The sequence below is a fragment of the Stegostoma tigrinum genome, chromosome 5, assembly GCF_030684315.1.
Source record: "Stegostoma tigrinum isolate sSteTig4 chromosome 5, sSteTig4.hap1, whole genome shotgun sequence".
NCBI classification, from domain to species: Eukaryota; Metazoa; Chordata; class Chondrichthyes; order Orectolobiformes; family Stegostomatidae; genus Stegostoma; species Stegostoma tigrinum.
In genome coordinates, this window is record NC_081358.1 from 56,185,390 (window position 1) to 56,206,260 (window position 20,871).

Genomic DNA, 20,871 nt, shown 5'->3' on the forward strand with positions numbered 1-20,871 from the left:
AGTGAGTCAGCAGTCCTGACATGCAACCTGGTCCAATCCATGAGCTGAACGCTTGTCCCTGAGCACAAAGAGTCCTGGCAGAAATAATCTAATGACAAGTGCCAATGTGCTCCAAATTACATTACAACATTTAAATACAAAACAGATTTGCAAGTGGATTGAGGAGGTGAAAATGAAGCTGTTATTAATTACCATAAAAATTCATTTGATTCACAAATATTTTTTCTGGGAGAAAATGTGCCATCCTTACACAGTTTGACCCACATCAGTGTAGCTGACTCTTAGCTGGTGTCTGAAGTGGCCAAGCAAACCACTCAGTTCAAGGGCAATAAGGATGGGCAACAGATGCTAGATTCAGAGATAGTAAGAACTGCAGATGCTGGCGTCAGAGAACACAGTGTGGAGCTGGAGGAACACAGCTGGCCAGGCAACAATGACATTTTGTGTCGGGACCCTTCTTCAGAAACAGATGCTAGAGTCATCAGCAAAGGCTTACATTACATGAAAGAGTTAAAAACAAAGCCTATCAGTTATTATTACTCTGAGTTTTGGGCTTCATAGCATTGAGATCAGCGATTCTATCAACGTACATTTCTTGAAGTCACATGACACCGGATTAGAGCCCAACAGGTTTATCTGAAATTACAAACTTTCCAAGTGCTGATCGTTCGCAAGGTGGAGACCACCAGACTCCACCTGATGAAGGAGCAGCATTCTGAAAGCTTATAATTCCAAATAAACTTGTCAGACTATAACCTGGTTAATAAAATGTGAGGCTGGATGAACACAGCAGGCCCAGCAGCATCTCAGGAGCACAAAAGCTGACGTTTCGGGCCTAGACCCTTCATCAGAGAGCTCTGATGAAGGGTCTAGGCCCGAAACGTCAGCTTTTGTGCTCCTGAGATGCTGCTGGGCCTGCTGTGCTCATCCAGCCTCACATTTTATTATCTTGGATTCTCCAGCATCTGCAGTTCCCATTATCACTGAGACTATAACCTGGTGTTGTGTGACTTCTGACATCTCTTTAAGCAGTTACATCCAAATGGTGCTGGTTTTGTGGTGATTGGGAGGACTATTGGGATAAAGGCAGGGCAAATTTTACGTCCCATCTGTTCATGTTTTATTGTTTCTCAGACAAAGGTTATAGCACCAGGGTAGCTACAGCAATTAGACTGATATGCTTTCAAGTAAAGGATAGGGTTTAATGTCATTCCTCCCTTAACATTTGCACTACCTGCTGAAGCCCTCCACAAAAAGTATTACAATACAATTTTCAAATTTTGTGTAAGAAGGACCAATGCTGGATCCACCACTTTTTGTAATTTGTGGAAATGATTCAGCCATGAATATGGGAGGTAGGATTAGTAAATTTGCAGATGACACCAAAATTGGTGGTGTCATGGACAGCGAGAAAAAGTTGTCTCAGAGTACAACTGGACCTTGATTGGATGGGCAAATGGGCTAAGGAGTAGCAGATGCAGATTAATTTAGATAAATGTGAGGTGTTGCACCCTGGTAAAAGGAAATCAGGGTAGGACTTATACATTTAATGGTAAAGCCATGCTGAACAAAGAGACCTTGGGGTGCCGGTTCATAGTTAATTGGAAGCGATGTAGCAAGTAAGCAAGGTAGTGAAGAAGGTATTTGGTATTCTTGCCCTTACTGGTCAGTGCATTGAGTATAGGAGTTGAAGGATCAAACTGTGGCTGGACAGGACATTGGTTAGGCCAATTTTGGAATACTGTGATTAATTCCAGTCCCCCTGCCATAGGAAATGTGTTGTGAAACTTGACAGGATTCAGAAAAGACTTACAAGGATGTTACCAATATTGGAGGGTTTGTGCTATAGGTAGAGGCTGAATAAACTTTGACTATTTTCCCTCGAGCATTGGAGGCTGAGGGGAGACTTTATAGAAGTTTATAAGTCATGAGGGCAATGGACAGGGTGTATAGCCCAGGTCTTTTCCCTGAGGTAGGGAAGTCCAAAACTAGAAGACATAGGTTTAAGGTGAAAGGGAAAAAGATTTGAAAGGGAATTAAGGGGCAACTTTTTTATGCAGAGAGTGAAATCGAGTTTTCAGAAGATTTGTAGCATAGGTTGAGTTTCTGGATGTGAGTTTGCTCGCTGAGCTGGAAGGTTAGTTTTCAGACGTTTCGTCACCGTTTGTTTATTTGGAAAGATATAATTTATTCAAAGAATGTACAAAAAATAAAACATTTATACACCTACCCAGTCATGCAAGCTGCTCCCGGTTACCCAAGGGGTACGTACACCAACTAAAGGCAGAAACAAAACAAAGAAGTTAAAAAAAAGCAAAGAAAATACCCCGGCAGTCATCTCTCCGCCAAGGTTCTGTTGGCCCCCTGACCAGTTGGGGAAGGCGACAGCTGGGACCAGTTAACAGACAGTAAAAAGGGCCCTATTCTGGATGAGGGGTTTCATACGGTGGTCTTTCCCCACCGCGCCTTGGCGGCGACTGCCCCAAGCTTTAGCGCACCCCTCAGCACGTAGTCCTGGACCTTGGAGTGCGCAAGTCTGCAACGCTTGGTTGGGGTCAGTTATTTCAGCTGGCAGACCAGCAAGTTGCGGGCAGACCAAAAGAGCATCTTTCACGCATTGATGGTCCTCTAGGCGCAGTTGATGTTGGTGTCGGTGTGCGTCCCGGGAAACAGCCAGTAGAGCACGGAATCCTGCGTCACGGAGCTGCTCGAGACGAACCTCGACAATTACCACTGCATTCCCCTCCAGACCTCCTGCATATAGGCACACGCCAGAAGGAGGTGATCGACAGTCTCGTCCCCCCCGCAGCCACCTTGAGGGCAGTGTGCGGTGGCGCAGAGATTCCGGGCATGCATAAAGGATCTCACTGTCAGAGCCCCTCTCACCACCAGCCAAGCAATGTCCTCGTGCTTGTTTGAAAGTTCTGGTGATGAGGCATTCTGCCAAATGACTTTGGCAGTCTGCGTGGGGAACCACACGACGAGATCCACCCTCTCCTTTTCCCGAAGGGTCTCGAGGATACTACGTGCTGACTATTGCCTGACGGCCTTGTGGTCAAAGGTGTTTCCTTTCAAAAATTTCTCCACGAAGGACAGGTTGTACAGGATGGTCCAACTACTCGGAACGTTCCGCGGCAACGAGGCCAGGCCCATCCTTCGCAACACCGGGGACAGGTAGAACCTCAGTAAGTAGTGACACTTGGTGTTTGCGTACTGAGGATCTACGCACAGCTTGATGCAGCCGCTCACAAAGGTAACCGTCAGGGCGAGGGTGGCGTTCGGTACGCCCTTTCCCCCATTTTCCAGATCTTTGAACATGGTGTCCCTGCGGACCCGGTCCATCCTCGACTGCCAAATGAAGTGGAAGATGGCCTGGGTGACCGCAGCGGCACAGGTCCAGGGAATAGGCCAGGCCTGCGCCACATACAACAGTACCGAAAGCCCCTCGCAACTGACAACCAGGTTCTCACCCGCGATGGAGAGGGACCGGAGCATCCACCTGCCCAGCTTCTGCTTCAGTTTGGTGATACGCTCCTCCCAAGTCTGAATGGACAGCCCAGCTCGACCGAACCAAACACCCAGCACCTTCAGGTAGTCTGTCCTGACAGTGAAGGGGTTGAAGGAGCGGTCATCCCAGTTCCTGAAGAACATGGCCTCGCTCTTACCCCTATTGACTTTGTCACCCGAGGCCAGTTCAAACTGGCCGCAGATGTCCAACAGCCTACTCACTGACCAACGATCGGTGCAGAAGACGGCGACATCGTCCATGTACAGGGAGGTCTTGACCTGAAGGCCTCCACTGCCTGGGATAGTCACGCCCTTCAGGCTCACGTCCTTCCTGATGGATGCGGCGAAGGGCTCCATATAGCACAAGAACAAGGCAGGAGAGAGCGGGCAGCCCTGCCTGACTCCAGATCTGATAGGAAAACTGTCCGATTCCCACCTGTTGATCGAGACTACACAAAATGGTGTTGGTGTAGAGCAGCCGGACCCAATTGCAGATGCCCTCCCTGAAATCCAATTTGGAGAGAACGTCCCTCATGTAAGCATGGGAGACCCTGTGGAAGGCCTTCTCTTGGTCCAGGCTGATGAGGCAGGTGTCCACCCGCCTGTCCTGCACGTAGGCGATCGTATCCCTGATGAGCGTGAGGCTCTCAGCGATCTTCCTGCCCGGCACAGCACAGGTTTGGTCAGGGTGAATCACTGACTCCAGGACAGACTGACCCGGTTGGCTATGACCTTGGCCAGGATTTTGTAGTCCACGTTCAACAGTGAAATGGGACGCCAATTCTTACTTTCTTCCTTCTCACCCTTCCTCTTGTAAATGAGGGTGATGATCCCTTCCTCATGGACTTGCACATTTCCCCTACCCGAAGCGAACTATTGTACACCTCCAGCAGGTCCTGGCCGACCAGGTCCCACAGAGGAGAATACAGCTCGACCAGTAAGCCGTTGCTCCTGGGAGTCTTATTCCTCTCAAAGAATCTGAGGGCTCTGGTCAGCTCATCCAGGGATATCGGCCGGTCCAGCCACTCCCTCGTGCCATCGTCTAAGACCTCCGTAATAGAATACAGGAACGATTCAGAGGCCGTGCTGTCTGTGGGCTTCACGTTGTACAGTCTGGCATAGAAGGATCTGCAGATGCTCAAAATGACAGGCCGAGATAACGTCACCGAGCCGTCGTCCTCCTTCAGCAGGCTAAGCACAGAGCTCTCTTTGTGCACCTTCAGAAAGAAGAAACGCGAGCACGTCTCATTCTGCTCCACGGAGCGGACCCTGGACTGGAAGATTATCCTGGAGGCCTCCGCGGCGAAGAGCAAGGCTTGCTGGCCCCTCACCTCGCGGAGTTTCTCCGTGACATCGACCCCCATCAACTGCAGAAGGAGCAGGTTCTGCACCCTTTTCTGGAGTCGCGACAGTTTTTCCCGCCTCTCTCTTGCCTTCTGAACACCATTGAGGACAAAGAACCTCTTGATGTTCTCCCTCACCGTCTCCCACCAGTCGCCCGGAGACTCAAAGAGGGGTTTCACAGTTCTCCAACTGGCGTACTCCCTCTTAAGCTCCTCGACGTTCTCTGGGGTCAACAGAGTCGTGGTGAGCTTCCACGTCCCCTTGCCGGCTGGCTGGTCGTCCTGTACGTGACAGTCAGCCAGCAGGAGGCAGTGGTCAGAGAAGAACACCGGCTCGAAGCCGGTGGACCTGACCGAGAACGTCCGTGACACAAACAGCAAGTCTATCCTTGAGCGGATAGACCCGTCTGGCCGCAACCAGGTGTACCTCCGCTGCGCTCCGTCTGCAGGGGTGCTGAAGACATCGAGCAGCTTGGCGTCCTTCACCGTGCCCATCAGGAATCTGGACGTGACGTCCAGTTGACTCCCCCCACCCGCTGTCCCCACGCCGGATCTTCCATCTGCATCGATGATGCAGTTGAAGTCTCCACCTAGGATGACCGGCCTAGACGTAGCCAGCAGGGGTGGAAGCCGCTGCAGAATGGCCAACCGCTCATTCCGTACCGCTGGGGCGTACACGTTGATCAGCCTCAGGGGAGCGTTCCTGTAGGTGACGTCAGCCACTAGGAGGCGCCACCCCACCACCTCCTGAACTTGAGAGATGGTGAAGTTGCGCCCCTGCAGCAGAATAGCCAGGCCCGAGGAACGACAGTCGTTATCCCCCGACCAGATCGAAGGCCCACAGGTCCAGGCGCCGGACCATTTCCCGTACCTGCCGAGGTGCGGTATCCCGCACTCCTGCAGAAACAGGAGGTCCGCCTCGATGGTGGTCCGGTAGGCCAACGTGGATACACATCTTGCGGTGGACTTGACACTGTGCTGAATTAATGCTCGCAACTCGTACCCCCATTGTGGGCAGTGACCGCAGTACCCTCCCGAAGTCCAAGGTCCAGCCCCTCCATCTGTCCCTTCATGCCCATTGCCCGGGCTAACTGCTGGACTCTCTCCAGGGTCAGGAAACCGTCCGTGCTGCCTTCCGGGTGGCATCCCCCCATCAGGGGTGCGGAGGCAGGAGGGTCCGGCTCTGGGTCAGGCTGGCGACGTGCTGTTTCCTCCTTCCTGCCTGGAAGTTCTGGGGGGCCCTCCAGTGCCCCAGCGGCACTTGACTGGCTGTCGGAGGGAGCCTCAGGATGCCTCCCGTCACCGGGAAGCGGGGTGCTGCTTTCCTTCTCCCTCGAGATCTTTAACTTCTGCTTTGGGTGGGCCCTCTCCGAATCCCCTTCGTCTGAGGAGCTCTTATGGCCCCCCTGCAGCTGCTTCTTCCCGACTGATGGTTGCGGTTCCTGGGCCCGTCGACGCACCTTCCTCCTCGCTTTCCGGACTGTAGTCCACTCCCCTGGGTCACCTGTCGCCGCCTCTATCGACTCCGGGTTGTCGGGGGGAGCGTAGCCTGCAGTGGTGCTTTGCTGGCCTCGGGCCCATCCTGCGGGGCTGGCCCTCCTGCGCAGCCTGGCCCTCCTGCTCATTAGTGGGGTCCCTGCCGGGCTTTGGTGCCTTCCTCTTCTCCGGGGGCACTGGCCCCGCATTGCCCCTGCCGGCGACCTGGGTTTAGGTGGTCCCCAACTGCGGGCATGCCCTATAGAGGTGGCCCACTTCCCGCAAAGGTTGCAGCTTTTCTCTTGTGGGCAATCCTTTGCAAGGTGTCCCTCCTCCCTGCAGATGGTGGCTTTGCAGTCGGCCGCCACGTGACCTGACCTACCACAGGAATGGCAGACTTTAGGTTGCCCTGCATAGGTCAGGTAGCCCTTGGTCCCGCCGATCGCGAAGCTGGATGGTGGGTGGACGACATCCCCGTCCGCGCCCATCCTCAGCGTCACCTTGACCTGCCTCTTACTCATCCAGATGCCAAAGGGGTCCATGATGTCAGTTAGATCCCCATCCACCTTCACGTACCTTCCGAGGAAGGTCAGGACATCAACTGCTGGCACATGCGGGTTGTGCATGTGTACAGTCACCATACGGCTCCTCTGTGCTGGCATCACAAACAGCGGGACAGCGGTCAATACAGAGAGGGGGCCCTCACCTCCTTTCTCCTTGAAAACCTCCAGGAAGCGCTCGCAAAGCTTGGCACTCCTGAAGGTCACGTCGTAAAAACCTCCTCCAGGGAAATCCTGCAGGCAGTAAATGTCCGCAGCAGTGAACCCACAACAGTCCAACAGGACCCTCTTCACGAAGAAGGTGCGGTCCACAGTTGCACCTTCATCCACCTTCTTTACAGAAACACGGATGGTGTTCCGGACCCCCTGACCTGGGGCACGAGCACTTGCCGCAGCCATCGTTGCAGGTTGGCTGCTCCTCTGAACCAGCGTTAGGCCGAAGCCAGCATTAAGATCCACTGGTCGCAAGGGTGCACAGCCAACCCGACGTCCTCCTTTCACCTCCAAGACTGCACTCTCGTCCTCTCAGTCCACAAGAGAGTGGGTCTTTATTGTGTTCGAGATGTAAGCTGGTTCACTGAGCTGTAAGGTTTGTCCCCAGATGTTTTGTCACCATTCTAGGTAACATCAACAGTGAGCCTCTGGTGAAGCGCTGGTGTTATGTCCCGCTTTCTATTTATGTGTTTAGGTTTCCTCGGGTTAGTGATGTCATTTCCTGTGTTGGTGATGTCATTTCCTGTTCTTTTTCTCAGAGGATGGTGGATGGGATGCAAATCAATGTGTTTGTTGATGGAGTTCCGGGTGGAATGCCACGCGTCTAGGAATTCTTGTGCAACTGGAAATGACATCACCAACACAGGAAATGACATCACCAACCCAAGGAAACCTGAACAGATAAATAGAAAGCGGGACATAACACCAGTATTTCACTGGAGGCTCACTGTTGATGTTACCTAGAATGGTGACGAAACATCTGGGAACAAACCTTCAAGCTCAGTGAACCAGCTCACACCTGGAACACAATAAAGACCCACTCTCTTGTGGACCGAGAGGAGGAGAGTGTGACTGTGTTGGAAGTGGAAGGAAGACGTCGGGTTGGCTGTGCACCCTTGCGACCAGTGGATCTTAATGCTGGCTTCGGCCAAACGCTGGTTCAGGGGAGCAGCCAACCTGCAACGACGGCTGCGGCAAGTGCTCGTGCCCCAGGTCAGGGGGTCCGGAACACCATCCGTGTTTCTGTAAAGAAGGTGGATGAACGTGCAGCATTGGACCGCACCTTCTTCGTGAAGAGGGTCCTGTTGGACTGTTGTGGGTTCGCTGCTGCGGACATTTACTGCCTGCAGGATTTCCCAGGTGGAGGTTTTTACGACGTGACCTTCAGGAGTGCCAAGCTTTGCGAGCGCTTCCTGGAGGTTTTCAAGGAGAAAGGAGGTGAGGGACCCCTCTCTGTATTGACCGCTGTCCCGCTGTTCGTGATGCCAGCGCAGAGGAGCTGTATGGTGACTGTACATATGTACAACCCGCATGTGCCAGCAGTTGATGTCCTGACCTTCCTTGGAAGGTACGTGAAGGTGGAAGGGGACCTAACTGACATCGTGGACCCCATTGGAATCTGGACGAGTAAGAGGCAGGTCAAGGTCACGCTGAGGATGGGCGCGGACGGGGATGTTGTGCACCCACCGTCCAGCTTCGTGATCGGCGGGAGCAGGGGCTACCTGACCTATGCAGGGCAACCTAAAGTCTGCCATGCCTGTGGTAGGTCAGGTCACGTGGCGGCCGACTGCAAAGCCACCATCTGCAGGGAGGAGGGACACCTTGCAAAGGATTGCCCACAAGAGAAAAGCTGCAAGCTTTGCGGGAAGTGGGTCACCTCTATAGGGCGTGCCCGCGGTGGGGGACCACCTACGCCCAGGTCGCCGGCAGGGGCAGTGCGGGGCCAGCACCCCCGGAGGAGAGGAAGGCACCAGGGCTCAGGAAGGACCCCACTAATGTGCAGGAGGGCCAGGCCGTGCAGGAGGGCCCAGCCCCGCAGGATGGGCCCGAGGCCAGCAAAGCACTCCTGCAGGCTCCGATCCCCCCTGACAACGCGGAGTCGATGGAGGCGGCGACAGGCAACCCAGGGGAGTGGACAACAGTCCGTAAAGTGAGGAGGAAGGTGCGTCGACTGGCCCAGGAACCGCAACCATCAGGCGGAAAGAGGCAGCTACAGGGGGGCTATAAGCGCTCCTCTGACGAGGGGGATTCGGAGAGGGCCCACCCGAAGCAGAAGTTAAAGATCTCGAGGGGGAAGGAAAGCAGCACCCCGCTTCCCGGTGACGGGAGGAGTCCTGAGGCTCCCTCCGACACCCAGTCAAGTGCCGCCGGAGCACTGGAGGACCCCCGGAACATCCAGGTGGGAAGGAGGAAACAGCGCGTCCCCAGCCTGACCCAGAGCCGGACACTCCTGTCTCCACACCCCTGATGGGGGGATGCCACCCGGAAGGCAGCACGGACGGTTTCCTGAGCCCGGAGAGCGTCCAGCAGTTAGCCCGGGCAATGGGCATGAAGGGACAGATGGAGGGGCTGGACCTTGGACTTCGGGAGGATACTGCAGTCACTGCCCACAATGGGGGTACGAGTTGCGAGCACTAATGTGCGCAGCGTCAAGTCCACCGCAAGATGTGTGTCTAGGTTGGCCTACCTGACCACCATCGAGGCGGACCTCCTGTTTCTGCAGGAGTGCGGGATACCGCACCTCGGCAGGTACAGGAAATGGTCCGGCGCCTGGACCTGTGGGCCTTCGATCTGGTCGGGGGGTAACGACTGTCGCTCCTCGGGCCTGGCTATTCTGCTGTGGGGGCGCCACTTCACCATCTCTCAAGTTCAGGAGGTGGTGGGGTGGCGCCTCCTAGTGGCTGACATCACCTATAGGAACGCTCCCCTGAGGCTGATCAACGTGTACGCCCCAGCGGTACGGAGTGAGCGGTTGGCCGTCCTGCAGCGGCTTCCACCCCTGCTGGCTACGTCCAGGCCGGTCATCCTAGGCGGAGACTTCAACTGCATCATCGATGCAGATGGAAGATCCGGCGTGGGGACAGCGGGTGGGGGGTGTCAACTGGACGTCACGTCCAGATTCCTGATGGGCACGTTGAAGGACGCCAAGCTGCTCGATGTCTTCTGCACCCCTGCAGACGGAGCGCAGCGGAGGTTCACCTGGTTGCGGCCAGACGGGTCTATCCGCTCAAGGATAGACTTGCTGTTTGTGTCACGGACGTTCTCGGTCAGGTCCACCGGCTTCGAGCCGGTGTTCTTCTCTGACCACTGCCTCCTGTTGGCTGACTGTCACTTACAGGATGACTAGCCGGCCGGCAAGGGGACGTGGAAGCTCACCACGACTCTGTTGACCCCAGAGAACATCAAGGAGCTTAAGAGGGAGTACGCCGGTTGGAGAACCGTGAAACCCCTCTTTAAGTCTCCAGGCGGCTGGTGGGAGACGGTGAAGGAGAACATCAAGAGGTTCTTTTTCCTCAAGGGTGTTCAGAAGGGGAGAGAGAGGCGGGGAAAGCTGTCACGACTCCAGAAAAGGGTGCAGAACCTGCTCCTTCTGCAGTTGATGGGGGTCAATGTCACGGAGGACCTCCGCGAGGTGAGGGTCCAGCAAGCCTCGCTCTTTGCCGTGGAGGCCTCCCGGATAATCTTCCGATCCAGGGTCCGGTCCGTGGAGCAGGACGAGACTTGCTCGTGCTTCTTCTTTCAGAAGGTGCACAAAGAGAGCTCTGTGCTTAGCCGGCTGAAGGAGGACGACGGCTCGGTGACATCGGCTCGGCCCAACATTTTGAGGATCAGCAGATCCTTCTATGCCGGACTGTACAACGCGAAGCCCACAGACAGCACGGCCTCTGAATCGTTCCTATCGTCTATCACGGAGGTCTTAGACAACGGCACGAGGGAGTGGCTGGACCGGCCGATATCCCTGGACGGGTTGACCAGAGCCCTCAAGTCCTTGGAGAGGAATAAGACTCCCAGGAGCGACGGCTTACCGGTCAAGCTGTATTTTGTTCTGTGGAACCTGGTCGGCCAGAACCTGCTGGAGGTGTACGATAGTGCACTTCGGGTAGGGGAAATGTGCAAGTCCATGAGGAAGGGCATCATCACCCTCATTTGCAAGAGTAAGAGGGAGAGGGAAGAAATTAAGAATTGGCGTCCCATTTCACTATTGAACGTGGACTACAAAATCCTGGCCAAGGTCATAGCCAAGCGGGTCAGGTCTGTCCTGGAGTCAGTGATTAACCCTGACCAAACCTGTGCTGTGCCGGGCAGGAAGATCACTGAGATCTTCGCGCTCATCAGGGATACGATCGCCTACGTGCAGGACAGGCGGGTGGACACCTGCCTCGTAAGCCTAGACCAGGAGAAGGCCTTCGACAGGGTCTCTCATGCTTACATAAGGGACATCCTCTCCAAATTGGGGTTCGGGGAGGGCATCCGCAATTGGATCCGGCTGCTCTACGCCAACATCGTTAGCGCAGTCTCGATCAATGGGTGGGAATAGGACAGTTTTCCTGTCAGATCTGGAGTCAGGCAGGGCTGCCCGCTCTCTCCTGCCTTGTTCATGTGCTGTGTGGAGCCCTTCGCCTCATCCATCAGGAAGGACGTGAGCCTGAAGGGTGTGACTATCCCAGGCAGCAGAGGCCTTCAGATCAAGACCTCCCTGTACATGGACGATGTCGCCGTCTTCTGCACCGATCGTCGGTCATTGAGTAGGCTGTTGGACATCTGCGGCCAGTTTGAACTGGCCTCGGGTGCCAAAGTCAATAGGGGTAAGAGCGAGGCCATGTTCTTCGGGAACTGGGATGACCGCTCCTTCAACCCCTTCACTGTCAGGACAGACTACCTGAAGGCGCTGGGTGTTTGGTTTTGTGGAACTGGTGCCTGCACTAAGACTTGGGAGAAGTGTATCACCAAACTGAAGCAGAAGCTGGGCAGGTGGACACTCTGGTCCCTCTCCATCGCGGGTAAGAACCTGGTTGTCAGGTGCGAGGGGCTTCCAGTACTGTTGTATGTGGCGCAGGCCTGGCCTATTCCCTGGACCTGCGCCACTGCGGTCACCCAGGCTATCTTTCACTTCATTTGGCAGTCGAGGATGGACCGGGTCCGCAGGGACACCATGTTCAAAGAGCTGGAAAATGGGGGAAAGGGCGTACCGAACGCCACCCTCGCCCTGACGATTACCTTTGTGTGCGGCTGCATCAAGCTGTGCGTAGATCCTCAGTATGCAAACACCAAGTGTCACTACTTACTGAGGTTCTACCTGTCCCTGGTGTTGCGAAGGATGGGCCTGGCCTCGTTGCCGCGGAACGCTCCGAGTAGCTGGGCCATTCCGTACCACCTGTCCTTCGTGGAGAAATTTTTGAAAGGAAACACCGTTGGCCACAAGGCCGTCAGGCAGTGGTCAGCACATAGCATCCTCAAGACCCTTCGGGAAAAGGAGAGGGTGGATCTCGTCGTGTGGTTCCCCACGCAGACTGCCAAAGTCATTTGGCAGAATGCCTCATCGCCAGAACTTTCAAACAAGCACAAGGACAATGCTTGGCTGGCGGTAAGAGGGGCTCTGACAGTGAGATCCTTTTTTGCATGCCCGGAATCTCTGCGCCACCGCACGCTGCCCTCGAGGTGGCTGCAGGGGAGAGGAGACTGTCGATCACCTCCTTCTGGAGTGTGCCTATGCGCAGGAGGTCTGGAGGGGGATGCAGTGGTATTTGTCGAGGTTCGTCTCGAGCAGCTCCGTGATGCGGGACTCCGTGCTGTACAGGCTGTTTCCCGGGATGCGCACTGACACCAATATCAACTGCGCCTGGAGGACTATCAATGTGGTGAAAGACGCTCTTTGGTCTGTCCGCAACTTGCTGGTCTGCCAGCTGAAATAACTGACCCCAACCGAGTGTTGCAGACTGGCAAGGTCCAGGACTATGTGCTGAGGGATGCGCTAAAGCTTGGGGCAGCCGCCGCCAAGGCGTAGTGGGAAAAGACCATGGTATGAAACCCCTCGTCCAGAATAGAAAAAAGGGCCCTATCTGGTAACTGGTCCCAGCTGGCGCCTTCCCCAACTGGTCAGGGGGCCAACTGGGACTGTGTCGGGTGACGACTGCCGGGGTATTTTCTTTGCTTTGTTTTTTTTCTTTGTTTTCTTTTCCTTTAGTTGGTGTACGTACCCCCTAGGTAACCCGGAGCGGCTTGCATGACTGGGTAGGTGTATAAATGTTTTATTTTTTGTACATCTTATGAATAAAGTATATTTTTTCAAATAAAAAATAGGTGACGAAACATCTGAAAATTAACCTTCCAGCTCAGCGAGCAAACTCACATCCAGAGAGGGTGAAATGTCAGAGGAGATGGTGGATGCAGGTATAATTACATTTAAAAGGCACCTGGATGGCCACATAGCCGGGTAAGGACCAGTGCTGACATACAGGACTAGATTGATTTTGGATATCTGGTTGACATGTTTGAGTTGGACCTGAGGGTCGATTTCCATGCTGGACATAGACATAAAACAGTACAGCACAGTACAGGCCCTTTGGCTCATGATGTTGTGCCGACTTATTAATCCACTAAGATCCATCTACCCTGCATACCCTACAATTTTCTGTCCTCCATGTGCCTATCCAAGAGTCGTTTAAAAGTCTCCAAAGTACCTGACTCCACTACCATTGCTGGCAGCGCATTCCACACGCCCACCACTCTCTGTGCGAAGAACCTGCTCGGATATCTCCCCCATAACTTCCTCCAATCGCCTTAAAATTATGCCTCCTCATAATAGTCATTTCCGCCCTGGGAATAATAAGCCTCTGACTATCCACTCTATCTATGCCTGTCATCATCTTTTATACCTCTATCAAATTACCTCTCATCCTTCTTCATTTCAATGAAAAAAAGCCCTATCTCCCTCAACCTTTCCTCACCGGACCTGCCCTCCAGTCTAGGCAGCATCCTGGTAAACCTCCTCTGCACCGTCTCTAAAACTTCCATATCTTTCCTATAGTGAGGTGACCAGCACTGAACACAATATTCCAAGTATGGCCTAACCCGCATAACATCTCTATGACTTTATGATCAGTCATAATGAGGGTCATACATTTTAAAAAGTTACCTTCTTGTGAATGAGGGCTTTCTTTGAAATGGGTAATTTTTCTAGGCCCGAAACATCATCTTTTGTGCTCCTGAGATGCTGCTTGGCCTGCTGTGTTCATCCAGCTTCACACTTTGTTATCTCAGACCTAAAACTCATTTATAAAATGACACACAGCAAAGTGAAATATAATTTTTTAAAAAATCATGAGAGTTTACAGCTTGCTGCTTCTGTGTTGCCTTTCTTAAAATCAAAGAAAGCTGAATTTTACCTGGAAACCAGCAGTAATACAACTTTATTTGGAAAATGTAGAAAGACAAATTTACTTCAAGTTGGAGTACCACTCTCAAATGCAATATATTAGTTTTACAACTTCAGAAGCAGTGTAAGCACTGCATTTTTGAAGCAGTTGATATTTAGATTCACTGAACTCCTTTGAGCATCTCTCAAGGTGAGGAAAAGGCAATGACATACTCTCCTTAATTTGTACCTTATTAAATGTTATAGTCGTCTATTAACTCAGAAATTAAAGGAATTGTGACTTGAATAATTGATGGATATCTTACTTAAATATTTTTACTGAAACAATATTTGGAATTAAAACTTGGATTCTCTACTCTCTATGTTTCCCAGAGTTTTACAAATTACAATGAATTATTACTCCAAATTGTCAACTGCAAATTGTCTGATTTTTGTACACTATTTAGTGGGGAAATATGTTATTGAGGAACAATTTCCAGCCATCACAATGTCCAGAATATAATAAGCTGAAATTTGTTTAAAGCAAGGTTATCTGATGGATGATCCTAAGCTCATGTGGTTCCTTTCCCTTAGTGGGATTGGGATCAGCCATTCAGGCCCATGCAGTACAATTTAAAAATCTGTACTTCTTAGCATTATGTTCAGGATGATCACTTAAGAAGTACACAGGTTGGTCCTAAAAAGGCACTCGGATTATACCCAACCACAATTTCAAGACCTAATTTAAAATCATTCATTGGTAACGGACAAGGCTGGTATTTTATTGCTTGTTCCTTTGCCACTTTAATGCAAATCACACTTCTTCGGCAGCTGCTGCAACAGCCCACGCTGTCAACTTTACTGTTTACCGCTTCTGTAAGGTGTGTTCCCTATCGTTGCTGTTGATCCTACCAATGGTCACCCTTGGGTATAGACGGGACCAGGGCAGTGTCGTATTGGATTACTGGTGTTTGGATGAGGATCCTCAGAAGTGTCCTATATCAATTCTAACTGGGTTTTGTCAAGTGTGGAAAGCCTGCCTTGTTAACCCTTACAGACAGTGCACAAGTTATGGCTGCAAAAAACAAACTTCTAATGTTTACTGATTCACTCCAAAAAAATGCGACATTTACCGTTTTAGTATCAGAATACGCTCAGAACAGGCCAATTTGAAGATTACTAAAGCAAAATGACTGGAGATGATATCAAAGAAGCCTGTATAAAAATAGAGCAGAAGAAAGACTTATTAGCACATTACATTTTCAGTACCTGTCATAACAAACTACTACAAGGGATTTGTAAGTAGACACTGGAATGTCTAAAATTACTGGAAATTCCAAACTGTAAGACTTTCAACAAGTATTAATGTGTTAGAACTTGGGAATAGTTTCACACACTGTGAGAATAATTTTAATTCAATTTGATTGGCTATATTAACATAATTGTTCCTTGGAACAAACAATTTTTAGGAATATAACAAAATCAAATTGCTGGCGAAACTCAGCAGGTCTGGCAAGATCTGTGCATAGAAAATAGGGTTGACATTTCAAGCCCAGTGATTCTTCATCAGAACTGATAATAGATAGGATAAAAAGGTACAAAAATAGCATTTGCTGGAAAATCACAACAGGTCTAACAGCATCTGTGAAGAGAAATCAGAGTTAATGTTTCAGATTCAGTGAGCTTTCTTAAGGAAAAAAGAAGGGTCACTGGACCCAAAACATTACATAAGATTTCTCTCCACAGATATTGCCAGAGCTGCTGAAATTTTCCAGCAATTTCTAATTTGGTTTCAGATTGCCATTATCTACAGTTCATTGTTTTCTTCATTTAGGAAAATGTGGCATTTATAATGAAGGTGAGGGTGGGACGAGGGAGTGGGTGGGAGGAGAGGTGAGAGGATATTTAGAGGCAGAGACAACAGAGAGATAGCAAAGGTGTAGGCAAATGAGGGGACTATTGATAGAAAGCTAGTACAGAAGAGAATCAGAATAAGTGACAGTGAGAGCTGGAGAGTAGGAGAGAATGAGTAGGTTGTGCTGAAAGCAACTCACATAATGTGGTAATAGTCCTGAAAGTGGGTCGGCTGTGCTCAAAGCAACCCCATATCATGACAGGACCATGTGTGAGAGTGCTGGGAGTAGGTTAAGAAAACAAGGAAGGACAGAATCAGGATACAAAGAATTTTTCTAGCTGTCACAGTTCTGATGAAATGTCACCAAATTCAAAGAAGTTAACTCTACTTCGTTCCCAAAGATCTGCTAGATCTGTTGAATTTTGCCAGTAATTTCTGTTTTTGTTTCCAATCTCCACCATCCACAGTTCTTTGTCTTGTTTTGTTTTCATTCTTAGATTAATGTTAGATAGGTATTCTGTCACTGCTATCTTTCTTCATTTCTTGGAGTAACCAAGAGAATAAGGTGGCGTCTTATACTACTCCTTGTATAGCCCATCAGTGAAAGGATATATCACTCCCACCTCAGTTGCGAAGCTCTCAACTTAAACTATCAAAGTTAAGTTTCAGATCATAAAGTGATGCAGGTTTATTTATAGAAATTATTCCTTGTGGTAATCTTGAATGAAGGATAATTTGATACGGCCTTCATTAAAATTGAGATATTAGCTGCTGGTCTTCAAAAATATTTATAGAATACTCCTTTATCTGGTACTTTAATAGACAGATTTAAGGTGGTAAAAATTTGCGATTGATATTGCCAGAAGTAAGTTCATGGCTTAAATATTTTACTCCACAGGCAATCTCATTATGCTTCCATTTTATGCTAGTGCCTGTAGGCTTCATGTAGATTAGTTCTGTCGATTTTCAGACATTGCAATTGTAAGAGAGGATAAAGGTCTAGGGAAGAATTCATACAAATGCCAGCAAATAGGTAAAGTGAAAGATTATTATAATGTCATTAATCCAACCAATTAATCATGTCCAAAATAAAATTTATCAAAGGAACAGTGTTAATGGTCTGTATATTAACTCTGAAAGCTTGCTCTAAAAGAAAACAAAACATAAATTGAATAAATAAAATGCAATTTGGAAACTTCGCAACAGAATTCTAAACATAATTGGTACCTGATTAAATTTCCTACAGAGCTTACCCTCTAGGCATTTGTCTGCATGACTGATGCCCAGGAGTCTTTGCAAGATTGACAGCAGACCTTGATACCCTGAAGCTACAAACTTTATGGGTCAGAACTCTCACTGATCTGTAGCTAAAGGTCAGAGATAAATTGATAAGCTGCATCCAAGGAGAAAAAAAGTCCTGATTAGATCCATTATAATTCACTTTGAAAGGGTCTGGATTTAAGCTGCCTGAAGTTGTTTTTTGCTGGAACAGTGAAATTTGCTCTTTTTTTTCTGTGCGTGGGTGGTTTAAAAGCCTTTTACTAAATACAGGATTGTTTACATAATCCCATGTTTTGGAAAGAAAAGGACTCTTTCTCTCTAGTTGTTATTAAGATTCAAGTAACAGGCATTCTGAGTGAAAGAGGCACCAAGTTACTGTTAGCCTGATCATTGTACAGCATGTTCATTTTGATTCCTTAGCTGGCTGTAACCTGTCCAGTGTCAACATTTTGGGTATTGAACCACAAAACATAAGACTTGTGATAGATTACCATTCCTCACATACGGCTGAAGATTCTTGTTAAGGCCATGGCCCAGCTAACCAGTTCTAGTCTGCAATGACTTTGGATGCTTTTCTATCTTTAGTCATTTTCCTGACTACTATCCCACCAACTCTTGCATCTATGGTTTCACCTCCTAAAGTGGGGACATTAGGAGTGGCACGGTGGCTCAGTGGTTGGTGCTGCTGCTTCACAGTAATGGGATCTGTCTGTGTGGAGTGTGCACAGTCTCCCTGTGTCTGCCTGGGTTTTCATTGGGTATTCTGGTTTCCTCCCACTGCACAAAGATGTGCGGGCTAGGTGGATTAACCATGGGAAATGCAAAGATAGGAGGTGTGGGTCTGTATGGAATCCTCTTCAGAGTTTCAGTACGGGCTGAATAGCCTGCTTCCACACTGAGGGATTCTATGATCAGCAGTTGCCATGAAAGCAAGAAATACAACATCCTATCTGGAAAGCTCAGATTTTATGTACAAAGAACTGCAATGTTGTCAATAACGTTATCAACTTTGAATTTATCAGAGAGGGAGAAGCAGTGGTAGCTACAGTTGATGGAAACAGGCAATATTTTCTTGAAAACATGGCAGAATAATTCTCAGAAAACCTGTTACAATTTCTGAGCAAAGTCTTAGCATTGACCAATTCAGGATGGTGAAACTGAAATGTAATTTACTCTTGAAGCAACTAGTCTGTGTGTTTTCTCATATGAAACTTGACATTTTCTTCTTGAAGTCAGAACATTGTAGTTTTGAGGCCCTCTCCAGAGACTCCAGCACAGAATCCAGGTTGACATTTCATTGCAGCACTGAGAGGATATTGAACTATCAGGGATGTCATCTTTAAATGATGCATTAAGCCAGCATTGAAAAGTAGACGTAACAAGTTCTGATCAAAACAGAAGAGAGGATTTCTTCCCAGTATCCTGGCCAATGTTTATCCCTTAGCCAGTTTTGCAGGAACATCTTTTCAAGCCATTAATCCATTAATCTAAAATATTATGCATGATCTCTTTCTCCCGTGGTACTCCTGAGATTATGTAGAACACTACGTAGATGTAATTGATCTTTTTCTCTATTTATTCTCTAAACCTGTACAAAATTTTATTTCTCACTTCCATAAAATATGAAGATTTGAATAATTAATTCATTTGTAAATCTTGTTGCTGTGTGACATTGTGTAAATTAACAGAAGATGAAAGTAAGGAATTTCTCCAGTGTTCATTCCAGCTTTAAAATAGCTGGTCTGTAAAATTATTACTATTCTGTTTTTGTGTGGTTTTGGGTCTCAGAAGTAGTCGTTCTTTGGTATAGATGTAAAATAAATATATAACAATGAATAAAGGTGGTCATTACCCTGGTGCTAAGATTTTTGAAATGTGTGGTTAATTTCAGCAGTTTGTAGGTGTTATTGACAGCAATCAATAATAGTTTTTTTAAGCTCCAATGTTTGGAAAAATAATGGAGGTTAAATTGGGAAATGCCTGAAGATGGTCATGCCTATCCTGGTATTCATTTAACCTTCACCTGGGCCTTGTGTCATACAGGGTCATATTAAATTTGTGCTGCTATTTGATTGTTGTATGTACCAGTGTGGGGTGGCTCAGTGATTAGCAATGCTGCCTCACAACGGTAGGAACCCAGGTTTGATTCCACCCTTAGGTGGCTGACTGTGTGGAGTTTGCATGTTCTCCCTGAGTCTGTGTGGGTTTGCTCTGGTTTCCTCCCACAGTCCATTGGCATGCAGGTTAGGGTGATTTACCATGGAAAATGCAATGTTACAGGGAGAGGATAAGGGGGTGAGTCTGCATGGGATGTCCTTCATAGGATGGGTGTGGATTCCATGGGCCAAATGGCCTGCTTCTACACTGAAAGGATTTTATGATTCTATTCTAACACTCTGTGTTCTGCTCATTAGCTGTGCACATCAACAGGAATCCTGTGATCATGGTTTTAAGGGCAGCTTGAAACTCTTAAATGGGAAGTTAATTACCATTGCAAGAAGAAATGGAAGTTCTTTGTGGGCTGGCTGTGAGTTGTCAAAGATGGACAAGTTAGCTTAATCGCTTGTCAGAATGCTAATCCAGATTTCCTTCTGATGTCCTGGAGCACTTGGTCTAAGATGTGGGAAAACAGAGAGATATCTTCAGCTGCATTTCAAACTGTTTGGCCTTGGGGTGCAGACACGGTTTCAACAATTTCCATCCAAGAAGTTGCCTTAGTACTTTAGTGAGTATTTTGCATTTGCCAAGGGCATGTGAGTGAAAGGGAACAGAAAATGCCCTCTCTACGACTTAACATCTCCCTTGCACCTTAAGATCCTTGTCATAGGGGCCTGTACAGTTGTATTTAATTTAATCGTTAATTTAGTGAACCCAAACAGCCTGCAGTTCATAAGTGCTCACAGTTCCTATGTTCACTATAAGGATATGATTGCAGTGGAGGGAAAACTCACATTTTAACTTAAAATGACATTTCATAGACTTGCTTGCGCCAGTTTGAGAGCTCCACTGTTATCTGCCCTGAATGATCACTTCTATCCATGTTAACAATACTAAATCTTAAAGAGCTCTCTGCTGTACACGGGAGGGCAGCAGCAACGGCCAGCATGCTTGACACTTGCCTTTGCCATTGGCACCAGCACCAGGTAAGCCATAAGACCATAAGACAGAAGAGTGGAAGTAAGGCCATTTGGCCCATCAAGTCCACTCCGCCATTTAAATCATGGCTGATGGGCATTTCAATACCACTTCCCTGCACTCTCCCCGTAGCCCTTGATTCCTTTTGAGATCAAGAATTTGGTCGATCTCTGCCTTGAAGGCACCCAACGTCCCAGCCTCCACTGCACTCTGCGGCAATGAATTCCACAAGCCCACCACTCTCTGGCTGAAGAAATGTCATCTCATTTCCATTTTAAATTTACCCCCTCTCTAATTTTAAGCCTGTGTCCATGGGTCCTAGTCTCCCCGTCTAACGGAAACAACTTCCCAACATCCACCCCTTCT

At 49.1% G+C, this 20,871-nt stretch overlaps 1 long non-coding RNA gene across 2 annotated transcripts in view; it reads right to left on the reverse strand.

Annotated features, from left to right (window-relative positions):
- Positions 1 to 20,871, reverse strand: part of LOC132209585 (uncharacterized) — a 167,731-nt gene that overhangs the window by 93,372 nt on the left and 53,488 nt on the right. The window contains exons 4-6 of one of the 2 annotated variants that reach the window (XR_009445751.1): positions 15,368 to 15,449; positions 14,016 to 14,142; positions 2,231 to 2,277 (exon numbers count right to left, since the gene is read on the reverse strand). This is a non-coding gene — a long non-coding RNA (uncharacterized LOC132209585). The remainder of the gene's footprint in view (positions 1 to 2,230; positions 2,278 to 14,015; positions 14,143 to 15,367; positions 15,450 to 20,871) is intronic. The other variant, XR_009445753.1, reaches the window with a different exon arrangement.